We start from the raw sequence: 13,514 nt of genomic DNA, 5'->3' as shown, positions 1-13,514 counted from the left end.
TGTACTGTTTTGAGAGAGAGAGTACTAGCAGGGGAGGGGCAGAGAGAGGATCTGAAGCAGGCCCCATACTGACAGCAGTGAGCCCTATGTGGGTCTCGAACTCATGAGTTATGAGATCATTCCCTAAGCCGAAGTTAGGCGTTCAACTGACTGAGCCACACAGGCACTCTTGTTCGTCTTTTTCAACTTTGTGTTGGGTGTTTGGGTCTTTGCTTTTCCATGTAAACATTACAGTCAGTTTTTATTATCTACAAAATAACTTGATGAGAACTTAATTAGAAGTGTGTTCAATTTGTGTATCAAGTTGAGAAGAACTGACATCTTAACAATATTAACTCTTCTGATTCAAGAACATGGAATATTTTTCTATTTATTTAGGTCTATCTTAATTTCTTCAAAGAGCTTTGTATTTTTACTCATATACATGTATTTGTTAAATTATACCTGTTTCATTTCCTTTTTGTTGCTAATGTAAACGGCGCTGTGTTTTTAATTTCAAATTCCAATAGTTCTTTCCTGACATTCAGGGAATGCAATTGACTTTTACGTATTAACCTTGTATCTTATAACCTTTCTAAATCACTTATTAGTTATGAGTTTGTCAATTCTTTCAGATTTGCTATTAGACAATCAGGTCATCTGCAAACAAATGTAGTTTTATTTAGTTATTACACACACACACCCCTTCTTTCTTTTATTACTTTAGCTAGGTCTTTCAGTACATGTTGAATAGGAAGGGTGAGAGCAAACATTTTTACCTTGTAACCAATTTTTGATGGAAAGCATCTAGTTTCTCACCATACATATGATGTTATCTGTAGCTTTTTTGTACAAACTCTTCATTAAGTTGAGCAAGTTCCCTCTCTAGTCCTAGTGTGTGGAGAGTCTTTGTCATGAAGGAGTGGTGAAATATGTCGAATGCTTTTTCTGTGTCTACTAATACGATCATATGATCTTCTTCTTTAGCTTGATATAAGAAATTACAATTTAAATTCATTTACATGTTGAACTAGCCATGCATTTAAATCCCATGTGGACATGGTATACAATTATTTTTATACATGACTGGATTCAATCTGTTAAAATTTTTTTGAGGATTTTTGTGTCTATGTTCACGAGAGATCATGGTCTACAATCTTTCTTCACTTTAATGTCTTTGGTTTGGGTGTTAGGATAATGCTGCCTTCATTGAGTGAGTTAAGAAGCATTTCTCTTGTTTTCGCTTCCTGGAAGGTAATGTAGAGAATTGGTATCATTTATTCCTTAAATGTCTAATAAAACTAACCGTTGAAGCCACATGAGCCCAGTGCTTTTTGTTTGGTAAAGTTATTAATTATTTTTTTCAATTTCTTTAATCAATATAAGCCTATACAGCTTATCTGAGTGTTGGCAGATTTTGTCATTCAGGCAGCTGATCTGTTTCATTTAAATTATCAAATTTGTAGGCATATAATTAGGGTTCATGAAATTCCTTTAAGTTTGTTAATTAATTTATTTATTTTTTGAAGGAGACAGGTGAAGGGACAGAAAGGGAGAGAGAGAGCGCTGTTAGCACGGGGCCTGGTGAGGAACTTGACCTCATGAACTGTGAGATCATGACCTGGGTGGAGACCGAGAGTCATATGGTCAACTGAATGAACCACCAGACGTCGCATGAAATTCTTTTACTATCCCTTTAATGTTCATGCGATCAGTAGTGATGGACTCTCTTTTATTTCTGATATTAGTAATTTTTGTATTCCATTTTTTTCTCACTTAACTTGGATAAAGTTTTATCAATTTTAATGATTTCTTCCAAGAACCATCTTTTGGTTTTCAATTTTCTCTATTAACTTCCAGTTTCAAATTTCGTTGATTTCTTCTCTAGTTTTTATTATTGTATATCTTCTGATTACTTTGGATTTAATTTATTCTCCTTTTATAGCTCCAGCATACATTTTTGTTTACTTCTAGTCATCTATCATTTCTCTCCTCACTGAAGCCTTACCTCTAAATGGCCTAGAGCAGCAAAAACAGTAATTACTTGTCTCTGAGTTTAAATGGAGATTTTTGGTACACATGTGATAATGATCTGAAAGCAAGTGGTTTGGATTTACAGAAGCTAGTAGGTATTGTGAGAAAAAAGAATTTTCTTGAACCTTTCAATCTGGACTCTAGATATCAGTAAAGCTCCCAGGATTAAAGCATAGAAGCTTAAAAATAGAGTAGATGGATTAGGATAAGACTTTAGGATGGTTGTAACACTAAAAGGAGAGGAAAACACTTCCTGGAGATGGAGACAGAATCTAGTAGAAATACGACTGGGGAGCCAAGGTGAGATACAAGTCTCCTACCCACCCCAGTCCCTTGAACTCAACATCCTGAGAGGGGAAGTTGCAAAAATACTAAGGTAGGGTTCAGCAAGTCCCAGAAACATGTAATATTTTTTCATTTCCTCAGATGGAGGTCTAGGAGATGGAAGTTTTTTAAAGAAGCCAGATTTTCAAAAACGCTTCTTATCCCACAGGTTTACAAAAAGGTGCAGAAGACCAAGGGTTCAGGGGGATTTCTAGGTGTAAAGGTAATTGCACAGCCTTATGAAATCCAAACCACTGTATACAGAAATTTCCAGACCTACTGCAGAGACTGGGAATATTGAGATGACTGGTAGATCCAGGGAGGCTTGGGGTTAATAGAGGAGGTAGCAGCACTTGGAAATGGCAAAGACCACAGTCCTTTGCAACAAAGACCAGCACAATTAAAAGGCCAGTTTGGACCTGCCACCCTTCACCCAGTACAGCAAGAAGAGATGAAATTTCAATGAAATTAAGCAAAATAATAAAAAATTAAGGGTCAAAAAATCTAATCTAACTTCTTGTTACCAGAGTAATACACAAGGCCCTAGGTAATTTGGATTACTAGTGGGAAGAATGGTTGAAGATTTTCTAAAATACCAGGTACCCAAATTGACTGAGTACATCTCTTGGCATCTGGCATTAAATCATGTGACTTGATGTGCCCAAGGATGTGTGAGTAGGTGCAACATTACTATATTCGTGTAGAAGGTGTAAGAGCTGCTGCATGTTTCTGTTAGCACTCTTGTGCTTTTGAAAGACACATGGCAGTGATTTAGGAGGAGGAAATCAAAGATATTGTCACTTTTTTTCACAGATTATAATTTTGCAGCCCTGGGTGAGTTCAATGACTGACATAAACACAAATAACAGGGTACAGAGCAACACATGAAGGAGAGAATTATAAAATATGAAAATGCAGAATTGGAGTCTTACATATGATTTGACCCCAACCCCTCTTTTATAGAGTAGAAAAAGCCGCAGACAATGTTCACCAACTGCCAAGTAACTGTAGTCTTTATGGAATTAACATTGACATCTAGAGCCAGTGTTCTTGCACTAAAACTTAATGTCTAGCAGTAAGCCCCTGATATCCAAGCTTATGGCCCTTCTACAGGAAAAGCAAGTATATCTTTTATTCAGTGCTCCTCATCAAATTGATTGGATTTTTTTAAATTTCCCAAACGTCACCAGGGAGAATCAAATTCACTCATTTAATCAATCAGTCAATCAATCAATAATTCATTTATTCACATAGTGATTAATAATTATTACCTATATATTATATGTCCAGCACAGTTCTCAGCATTAGGGATACAGTAATAAACAAAACAGATAAAATATCTACCCTCATAAAACTGAGATTCCAGGAGGAAAAAGGAAACAATATATGAACAAAAAGTAAACATCTGATGCATATGGCATATAGGAGATAAGCAGCACTATATACCATAGGCAGTCAGGAAAAGCCTCTCTGGTAAAGTGACATTTGAGAAGAGACATAAAGAAAGTGACAGAGTTCATCAACATCTGTGGGAAGAGCATCCCACGAAGATGGAACAGCAACTGAAGAAGCCCTAGGTGAAACAATGCTTATTATTTTAAAGAATAGAAAAGAGGTCATGGTAAATGGGAATGGCATAGTGTGGGGTGAGATCAGGTAAGTGGTGGTGGCAAGTGAATGGTCTAAATAGGACTTTGGAAGATTTAGGAACTTGCACTGAGTGAGGGAGGAACCTATTGAGGAACCTATAGAAAGGAGAGCAGTAGTTAAGAAGCAGCTGCAATAAGTCTGGTAAAAAAGAATGAATGGTGGCTTAGGTCACATTTGTAGTGGTGGAATCAATGAGAATTGACCAAGATTTGGTTGTATTTTGAAGGCATACAGAATCTGTGATCAATGCCTGGGGACAAGAACAGTCCAAGTTACTAAGTGGGTTTTTGTTTTTTATTTTTATATATATTTTTTCTCTAGTAAGGACAGAAGAATCCTATTAGCCATTTCTCCTTTGACTTTGTCATTGGTAGGAACAAATCTAAACTTCAAGAAACTAGAGTCTACCCTCCTTATATACCTACACAGACACACACACACACACGCAGAGAGTATCAAAAAATATCTATTCAAATATTTCACCATCTCATCCCCTTGCTCTGTGCAAAAGCTAACCACTTGAACCCTATCCTACCCTTTTCTGTTCTCCTGGAAACTTGAGAATTTAAGTTTATACACAGAGACTGAGGAAACACAATCCAGCACAAGCTCTTATTTACATTTACACCATGCTGTGTCCTAGACAAGTTACATGACTTCCTCAGGATGTCATGAAGGGACATGATATAACTGAAGAGAAATGATATAACTTGCACTTCTATATTCTTCTCCTAAATTTCATTTACCCTTCTTATCTGAAATAATATTTTTTTCAGGGGCACCTGGGTAGCTCATTCTGTTAAGTGTTCAACTTTCGCGCAGGTCATGATCCGACAAATTCATGAGTTCAAGCCCTGCAACAGGCTGTCAGCACAGATTCCACCTCAGATCCTCTGTCCCCTTTTATGTCCACCCTGCCCCACTTGTGCACGCCCTCTCTTTCTCTCTGTCTCTCTCTCTCCCTCTCAAAAATAAATAATAAACATTAAAAAACAAATAATCTTTTTTTTCAATTCTCCTTCAAAAATATACAAGGAGTCAGTATTACCATAAAAACTATCTGGCTAAATTTGGCCCTGGCTGACATTTTCTATTAATTTATATTCCTTTATTTTTAAATGTTTAAATTTCACTTAAAAATAATACATTTGTCTTTAATCATTCGAATCCAAATTCTGACCTAAAACTATCTCTACTAATGTACTCTCATTTCTTGTCTTGGTCTCTTCACATAGCAAAATTTCTATGTATACTATCTCTAATTCCTCTCCATTCTCTTTTCATGACATCTAACCACATTGTCATCCAATCATTTGTCCAAGTAACTTCTTTTCACAGTTACCACTGACTTCTGATTTGTAAAATCTATGGTCCAGTTCTCAGTCCTCATCTCCCTTGACCCATCAATAGTATTCGGCATACTGCTTACTTTCTCTTCAAAAAACGCACTCACTAGGCTTCTGAGAAAGTGCCCACTTTTGATTCTCTAGCTACCTAATGGGCTGCATATTCTCAGTATCCTTATCTGGTTCATTCACCTCTTAATGTTGGCACTCCCTGGAGGCAAGTTCCCAGAAATCTTTTCACTCTATATATTTATTCTGGAGTCTAGATGGACTCAACTCAGTTCATGACATTAAATAACAACTTTATACTGATCATTCCAAAAATTATGTATTACATCTCAGGCTTCATTTCTGGATTCCATATTTGTCTGCATATTTCCATTTCATATCTAAGAGACATCTCACACTTTGCATATCTGAAACTCAGCTGCTATTTTACATCCTCCAAATTGCTCTTCTTATAGTCTTCTCCACATCAGTTAACAGCAACTTTATTCCTTCAGTTGTCTAAGCAAAAATGGGCTACATTTTATTTTCATAGCCACATCTGATTCATTAGCTAACTATATCTGTCGTATTTCAATATATTCAGAAATTGACCATTTCCTCACTCTTGTCATTACTACACTGGTCTTTGCTAATATCATTTTATACTGGATTATTGCAACATCTTTTCTGTTCTCTCTGCTTCAGCTTTGTACCTTGCACAAGAGTCAGCGTGATTAAATAACAGAAAAGACATTACTGCTGTGCTCAGAAGCTTTCTATTGGCTCCCATATCATTCAGAGTAAGCCAATAGCCTTACCACTGGCCACAAGGCCTTTCTGATCACATCTTAGATGTTCTAATCTTAGAGGTTCTCCTCCCTTCACTCACTTTGCTTCAACCATACTGAACCCCTTAGTCGTCCTAAATACGGCAAGCAGAATCCTGCTTTGGGGGAATGTTCTTTTCCCAGAGATCTACTTGGTTTATCTTCTTCTCCTTCTCCTTCTTCTTTTTCATGCTGAACAAAACCCTATCAGGATGACAAGTCTATATAAAACAGTGTAAGTCTTCACCACCCCATCCCAGTCAGGAATCATCTACCCCTTCTCCTTTGCCTCCTTTATCTTTTTTCCCATATACCTGGCACTGTCTAATATATCCGTTTTGCTTGGTTTTATATTTATTGTATGTCTTTGACACTAGGAAATGAACTCGGTAAGGACATGGACTTTGCATTTCTCTTGCTATGTTCCAGCACGTAGAATAAATCCTGACATGTAGTAGGTGCTCACTGAGCAGAATATCTAAATGAAAGAAAAAAATATAAACCCAAATGCTGACAGCAACAAAAGACAATTTAGACAAAATTCATTTTGTTTAAGTACCAGAGTCCATTTACAAACTTGGAAGATCTATATGAAAAGCCACATTTGGGAGATGTAAATCTTTCTTTTCACTCCTTTATAGACTTTAAAATAGTCACATTATTTTGAAAATGCACAATTCATACTGAAAACCAATTGGGAAAAAATGTGTTATAAAAGTTTTCTAGGGTTTATGTTTGTAGTAAAATAAATTTTAGAGTACAGTCATAATTCCTGTCTCCTGACAACTGCCATCTATACATAAATCTGTTTTAGAAATGGGCCAAAGGATACATTGTAGAGTATCACCATGAAATTTGATTCAAATGAGTTTTCATTAAAATACACTCCTGAATATATTGTATTGACTTTGACAATATATTTTTAAATCTTGTATCATACAACTACTTATTAAATCAATTATTATCTTAATGCACAATTAAACAAAGGCTTTAAAAAATTGTACATGACAGGAGTGCTTTAAAACTGTGTCAAATAAAAGCTTGTATGTCTTAGTTGACATATAATTCAATGGCTAATATAATCAGATTCCACCCTAAGAATGAAAAATATTAGCTCTTAAATCTTCATTTCAGGAACCAGAACCGTACATTCAGTTACTGGTAGTAAAAGTTTTAGTACATGCACTTCTAAATTAGAAATATCTCACTGTAGCAGATTTTCTGACTATGAAATAGATGTATACTAAAGGATTTGAAATATTTGGTTTCACAAGTGAGAAGAATTGCGTTTTTTTAAAAAGTTGATTGCTTTTATATGAAATGGAAAACCTTTAGCCAAGTATTTGCTATAATTCGTTAAAGGACTTAGAAAAATAGGCAAAGCTTAGTAGTGTTACTCCCCCCAGAAAGCTGGATGCGGGCATCAGCCCACCCTTCTGTATATTGACAGTTACCAAATAAGGAGAATGAGGTGGTAGGAAGGTTATGGACAAGTAGAATCAGGCTCCTAGCCCAAGGGTAAACGTGAGAAAAATTTTAGCATTTGCTCCAAAGGTCATATATGGTGGACCTGACTCTCTTTCCCAGAAACCTCTAAATCTTCAGTTAAAAAAAAAATTACTATGCCTAATAGAGAAGCCACTAAAAGAAGAGAATCTTGTACCCAAGTTGAACTTGGGGTAGAAAGAAATGGTCTGTCTGGTTGTATAATCAACTAGAAGCAAAATCCTTGATAAAGTAAGCTCTAATATCAGCGGTTTGGACTATGAATCATATATATCTAAATACTGGAGAAGCAGGGAGTCTTATAATTGAAACCTACTGGGATTCTCATAAGGGAGCTGTGAGCTGACCTATAACTCCCAATAACACTTTAGGTTAAATTTTAACTTTAACACTCAGTGTAAAGTGTATTTCCTCCATACCTGCCAAACTATTAGATGCATATTACATATAGCAATGATGATAAGTTGGCAAGAAAAATGATGCTCCTTATAACACTCTGGGATGGGCATTATAGATCTGATGGATCAGAAGAGGAGGAAGAGAATTAAAAATTGATTTTTGCATAATAAATCAGTCATACAGATCATTATATGATTTTACTACAACAATTAAGTCTTTGGAATTTCTTCATGAAGTAAGTGGCAAGAGAATATTTGGGATGTTAGTGTCTAATACAGCCTCAACTGACTCACAAAGTCTTTTAAAATAGAGTAAACAGAAGAAAAAGAAAGGAGACTTGTTTGATCTCATTAGGCCCTTACACTTTGATTCAGTATTGACAAAGATGCTCTAGTAGACCTTCAAATTTGTCTGAAAATTGGAGAATAGCTATTAAGTCCACCTGGGAGGTATGGAATGAAACCACACAATAGCTGAGTCCAAAATATATCTGCTTGGAGCCCTCTAGCTCCAATTCATGACAGCAATAACTGTAGAAATGACAGGGGATCCAAGATGGCAGATTAATAAGATCCCAAACTCATCTCCCATGGACACATATAGATCATTTCCCTTTGAAAAAAGAGGTGAAAACTAGATAAACTTCCCTCTACAGCACAGGATAAAAGGACCACCTTTAGTTGGTTAGGAGAGCCAGAGATATGATCTTGAGTGGTGTGAGAAGAAAAAACACATACTTGGTGGGCCAAAACACAAGAGGTAGGGATCTCACTAGGTAAGTACTTCTCCTGAATAAGTGAGAAGCTTACATACTACATCAGGCATCCTAGCTCCTGGGATCTATGCTGCAGAGATGAGCTCCCAGAATGTCTGGCTTGGAAAACCAATGGGTTGATGTCCAGAGGTCTCTAAGTGCTAAGAAATTGAGATCCCCCTCTTGGAGGGCTTGTATATAGTCTCTTTCACCCTAAAGCACAGGAAAAAAAATTGCAGTTTCAAAAGTGCTTAGACTATATGTGATGGATATTAATTGGGGGCATCAGCTGGAAGGCAGGGGACAATGGATACACTCTATTTAAATACACTCTATTTACACTACCAGGTGCTGGTAGACAATGCTGTTGCACTTTTCATATACCCTTCTAGCACAGACAGGAGAGTTCAGACCTCATACCCTATTGCTGCCTTACTGGGATGTTTGGGGTCAAGCAGTTGTAGCACTTGCTGATGCAAGAGAGCATGGACAGTTGCAGCCTTCCCCTACTGCTTGACTAGGGTGGGAGAGCACCAAAGGTTAGGAAGTTCTCCTGTTCCCCAACTAAAGTCTGATAGCTCAGACCATTGTCAGAGCTGTCCACCCCCTGGCTGGGACCAGCAAGTGTGAGTGGTGGCAGCATTCTCCCACTCCCAGCCTAAAGCCAGGGATATGCACAGACAAGCCATTCTCTTGTTGCAATGCTACAGCCCACAGCCCATACAATCAAGATATTTTCACACTTCCTTCCTGAAGCCAGCAAGTGTTATACCCAGATCGCAGTATCCTCAATGACCAGAGACCACCGGGGAGACCGAGTCACGCATGCAAAGGCAAAGGGCTTTATTACGGGCTCGAGCTCGGGCTCCCAGACCTCACCAACGCAGTGGGTCCATGCTGAGAGACCCGAGCAAAGGCAGAGTAGGGTTTGTATGGGGTTTGTGACGGGAAAGTTACAGAAGTTGTGGCAGGGGAACAGTGATCTAATCATAATTATTCAACATTATTGACAGCGGGTTTAACCATACACATTGTCTAGAGCATTCTTTACTTTTGGCGGAATCCAATTACAACATTTAGAGTACCTTTAAATTCAACCAATCACAGAGCGAGCCTAGGTCTTGTTCGGGTACTAACGGGTTAACTTTAACACTAGGTAACAGGGTCCTATCTATAGTTTCTATCTCCAGGCCTCTCCCTTAGTAATGTGGAGGGTGGTCACCGGCCTTTCCTGACTGGGTGTGGCAAGGGTGGTTTCTCCTGCCTTGGGCAATGTGTAACTGCCTGATAGTTTCCGGGAAGCTGGAACTCAGGCCTTCTAGTTTAGAGGGGAAACTTAAAGCCTGTCATGGAGTCAGTTTGGTTTAGATTTTTAGACTTGTGTCCTTACATTTCCCCCTCTGTCTTGTAACTGACCCAATCCTGGGTCAGTCGTATCTCCATCACTTTGGTCTAAAGGTTGATATTGGGCCCGTAAGACCATTAGCTGAAGGGTACTTAATCTTTGTTTTATATATTGTATTAATTTATTAAGAATGCAGGGACCAAATGTTAGGATTAGTAATAAGATCAGTAGGGGGCCTAATACAGTAGAAATTAGGGTAGTTAGCCAAAGTGAGTTGTTAAAACATGATTCAAATCGTCCTTTGTTTTGTTCTCGTTCCCGCTTTCATTTGGCTAGTCCCTCTTGAACTTTAGCTAAAGATTCTTTTATTACACCCGAATGGTCTGCGTAGAAACAGCATTCTTCTTTTAATGCCGCACAGAGTCCTCCTTGTTGGAGGAATAACAAGTCTAGCCCCCTTCTGTTTTGAAGTACTACTTGTGCCAGTGAAGTTAGGGACTCTTGTAAATGGGCAATGGAGTTTTCAAGCAATCTATTCAAATGACAAAATCTCAGATGGACATTGTTAAAGATTTGATGAGAGTTCAGTATGATGCAATAGACAAAGCAATTCAGTTATTTTTGTGACATATAATATTTTAAGTAATCAGAATATTATATGATAACCCTATACCAAAACATTAAAACTTTAGGATTTGCATATATATTTGGGCAGTTATAGCATTTACCCATGCAATACAACCTAAAGTTTCCTTTTGTACACAGTGCTTTTCCAAGTAACTTAGCATCTCAAATAAAAGGGCCTAATTGGCCAAAAGACCCTTTTTTACTATTCAAATCCTGGGAAGTTTGTTAAAACCTTAGGAAGTTATAAAGCGTATCCTAAATAGGATTACAGATCATTACAAATCTTAAAACTTTTTCTGTTCAACCAAAGTGGCAATAAAAGATCCTAAAGGCGAATGTATAACATAATATAGTAGTTAGAAACCAACACTGGTTGGAGTGGCTCCTTCAACACTGAGAAGTTTTAACTATACAAAGACCTGATAAAGATGAAACCTAAAGCTTTGGTTTTCTTGGCAGCAAAAAGAGAAAACCTTTGTTTACACTGTCTTATCAAGAGCAGATTTACAATCCAAGAAAACTTTGTCTTTTTTTTTTTTTTTTTTTTTAGATTTTTTATTTATTTCTAGGAGAGAGAGAGAAAGACAGCGTGAGCAGGGGAGGGTCAGAGAGAGAGGGAGTCGCAGACTGAAACAGGCTCCAGGCTCTGAGCTGGCAGTCAGCACAGAGCCCGACGTGGGGCTCGAACCCACGAACCGCGAGATCATGACCTAGGCGAAAGTCAGACGCTCAACCGACTAAGCCACCCAGGCGCCCCGAAAACTTTGTCTTTTGACCAGAGAGAAAAGTAGAGTTTTAACCATATGTCTGTGTACTTTTTGAATTCCATTCATCTCAACCTTCCTGAGCACACATAGAATTCCTTTTCAAAGATTTCCCTTCACAGACCTTCTACACCTTTTCTTTACCTGTAAACTTTGTCCCAAAACCATTTCTTTCTAAGCCACCAGTCTTATTTAGGACAAAATTACTTTCTTTTACCCTCAACAGAAATGTATTTTCATTTCTTACATCTTTTTTATGTATCTCTCAGTTTCCTATATGCAGGATTGCTTTCCTTATTTTCCATCAATCTTAAGTACACTTAGCAGAATTTTAACTTAGGAAACCTTAGTCTCCAATTGAGGACTTAGTAACCAATTGAGAGGTGTTTACACTAGAATTTTTGAACCAACCTCCAGTGGGCCCAGGAACCAATTAAGCATAAACCATCTTTTTCAAAAGGTCTAAATAGTCTTACTTTTTCTGCAATAGAAGCTGAAAACTCAAATCTATGTTTAGTAATCATACATTCTATTTGGATAGAGGACATACAATTTAGGCCAGACATGTTTATGGGCCCACCGGACTTTTGTTAAGTCATCCAGTAGGTGCTAATCTTCCAACTCACCTGTGCTTGGAGGTTGGGAATGATGGGAGGGGTCATCTCAAACATGATTTCAAAAGGAGTTAATCCTATCTGGTAGGGGGAGTTGCACACCCTATAGAGTACAAAGGGGAGGAGAGCCACCCAGTCTCCTGCAGTCTCCAAGGTCAATTTAGTGAAGGTCTCTTTTAGAGTTCTATTCATTATTTTTCTATCTGCCCTGAACTCTGGGGTCTGTATGCACAATGTAATTTCCAATTAGTCCCCAGGGCCGTGGCTAAATTCTGGCTGACCCTGGACACAAATGCAGGTCCGTTGTCTGACCCTATCATGTGAGGAAAGCCATACCTTGTGAAGATGTCTTCTAGGAGTTTCTTGGCCACAATCTGGGCAGTTTCATGTTTAGTTGGGAATACTCAGTGGGTAGTGATTCCTTAGCCCTCTGGTAGGTGTCCCTCTTCATCAAGGGTCATTATGCTGAGCGGGTCGGCGCCAGCACGCTGGTGCACCTGGTGGCCGTGCTCGAGCATCCCACCATGGAAATCCCAGAGCTGGCGGGCAACGGCCTGTGACAACAAGAAGACGCAGATTATCCCCTGCTACCCGCAGCTGGCCATCAGCAATAACGAGGAGCTCAACAAGCTGCTGGGTGGTGTGACGATCACCCAGGAAGGTGTCCGGCCCAATATCCAGGCGGTGCTGCCACCCAAAAAGACCAGCGCCACCGTGGGGCCGAAGGCGCCCACGGGCAGCAAGAAGGCCACCTAGGCCTCTCAGGAGTAATGAGGGGCACCCGCACCAAAGCCGGCCCCCCATAACTGAAATGAAACATGCACTAATGGGAATCAATAGCAGGCTAGATGAAGCAGAAGAAAAAGTCAGTAAGCTGGAAGAGAAAACAATGGAATTAACCTAGACAAAGCAGCAAAAAGAAAGAGTTTAAAGGAATGAAAATAACTTATTAAAGATCCTCTGGGATAACATCAAATGGAATGACACTTGCATTAGAGGGGCCTCAGAAAGAGAAGAGAGAGAGAGAGAGAACAGGGCAGAGAATTTATTTGAAAAAAAAAAAAAAAGGATTAAAACTTCCCTCACCTGGAGGGAAAAAAAAGACTTCTAGGTCCAGAAAATACAGAAAATTCCAAATAAGATGAACCTAAAAAGAGCCACACCAATACACATTATAATTAAAATGTCAAAAGTTAAAAAAACAAACAAACAACTTTAGAGCAGGAAGAGAAAAACAAATTATTACATACAAGGGAAACCCTATAAAACTATAAGCAGATCATCAGCAGAAATTCTGAATTCCAGAAGGGAGTGGGCATGATCAATTCATGAGAAAAGAACAAGCAAACAAAAAACA

General features: G+C 38.4%; 1 pseudogene; it reads left to right on the top strand.

The window, feature by feature from the left end:
* The window catches only part of LOC120223168, a 30,808-nt pseudogene extending 17,880 nt beyond the window's left edge, over positions 1–12,928 (top strand).
* The last annotated feature ends 586 nt before the right edge of the window (positions 12,929–13,514 follow it).

Source organism: Hyaena hyaena, unplaced genomic scaffold (genome assembly GCF_003009895.1).
Source record: "Hyaena hyaena isolate Hyena2069 unplaced genomic scaffold, ASM300989v1 scaffold_970, whole genome shotgun sequence".
In the NCBI taxonomy this organism is placed as follows: domain Eukaryota; kingdom Metazoa; phylum Chordata; class Mammalia; order Carnivora; family Hyaenidae; genus Hyaena; species Hyaena hyaena.
This window is presented reverse-complemented; position numbering and strand designations above follow the sequence as displayed.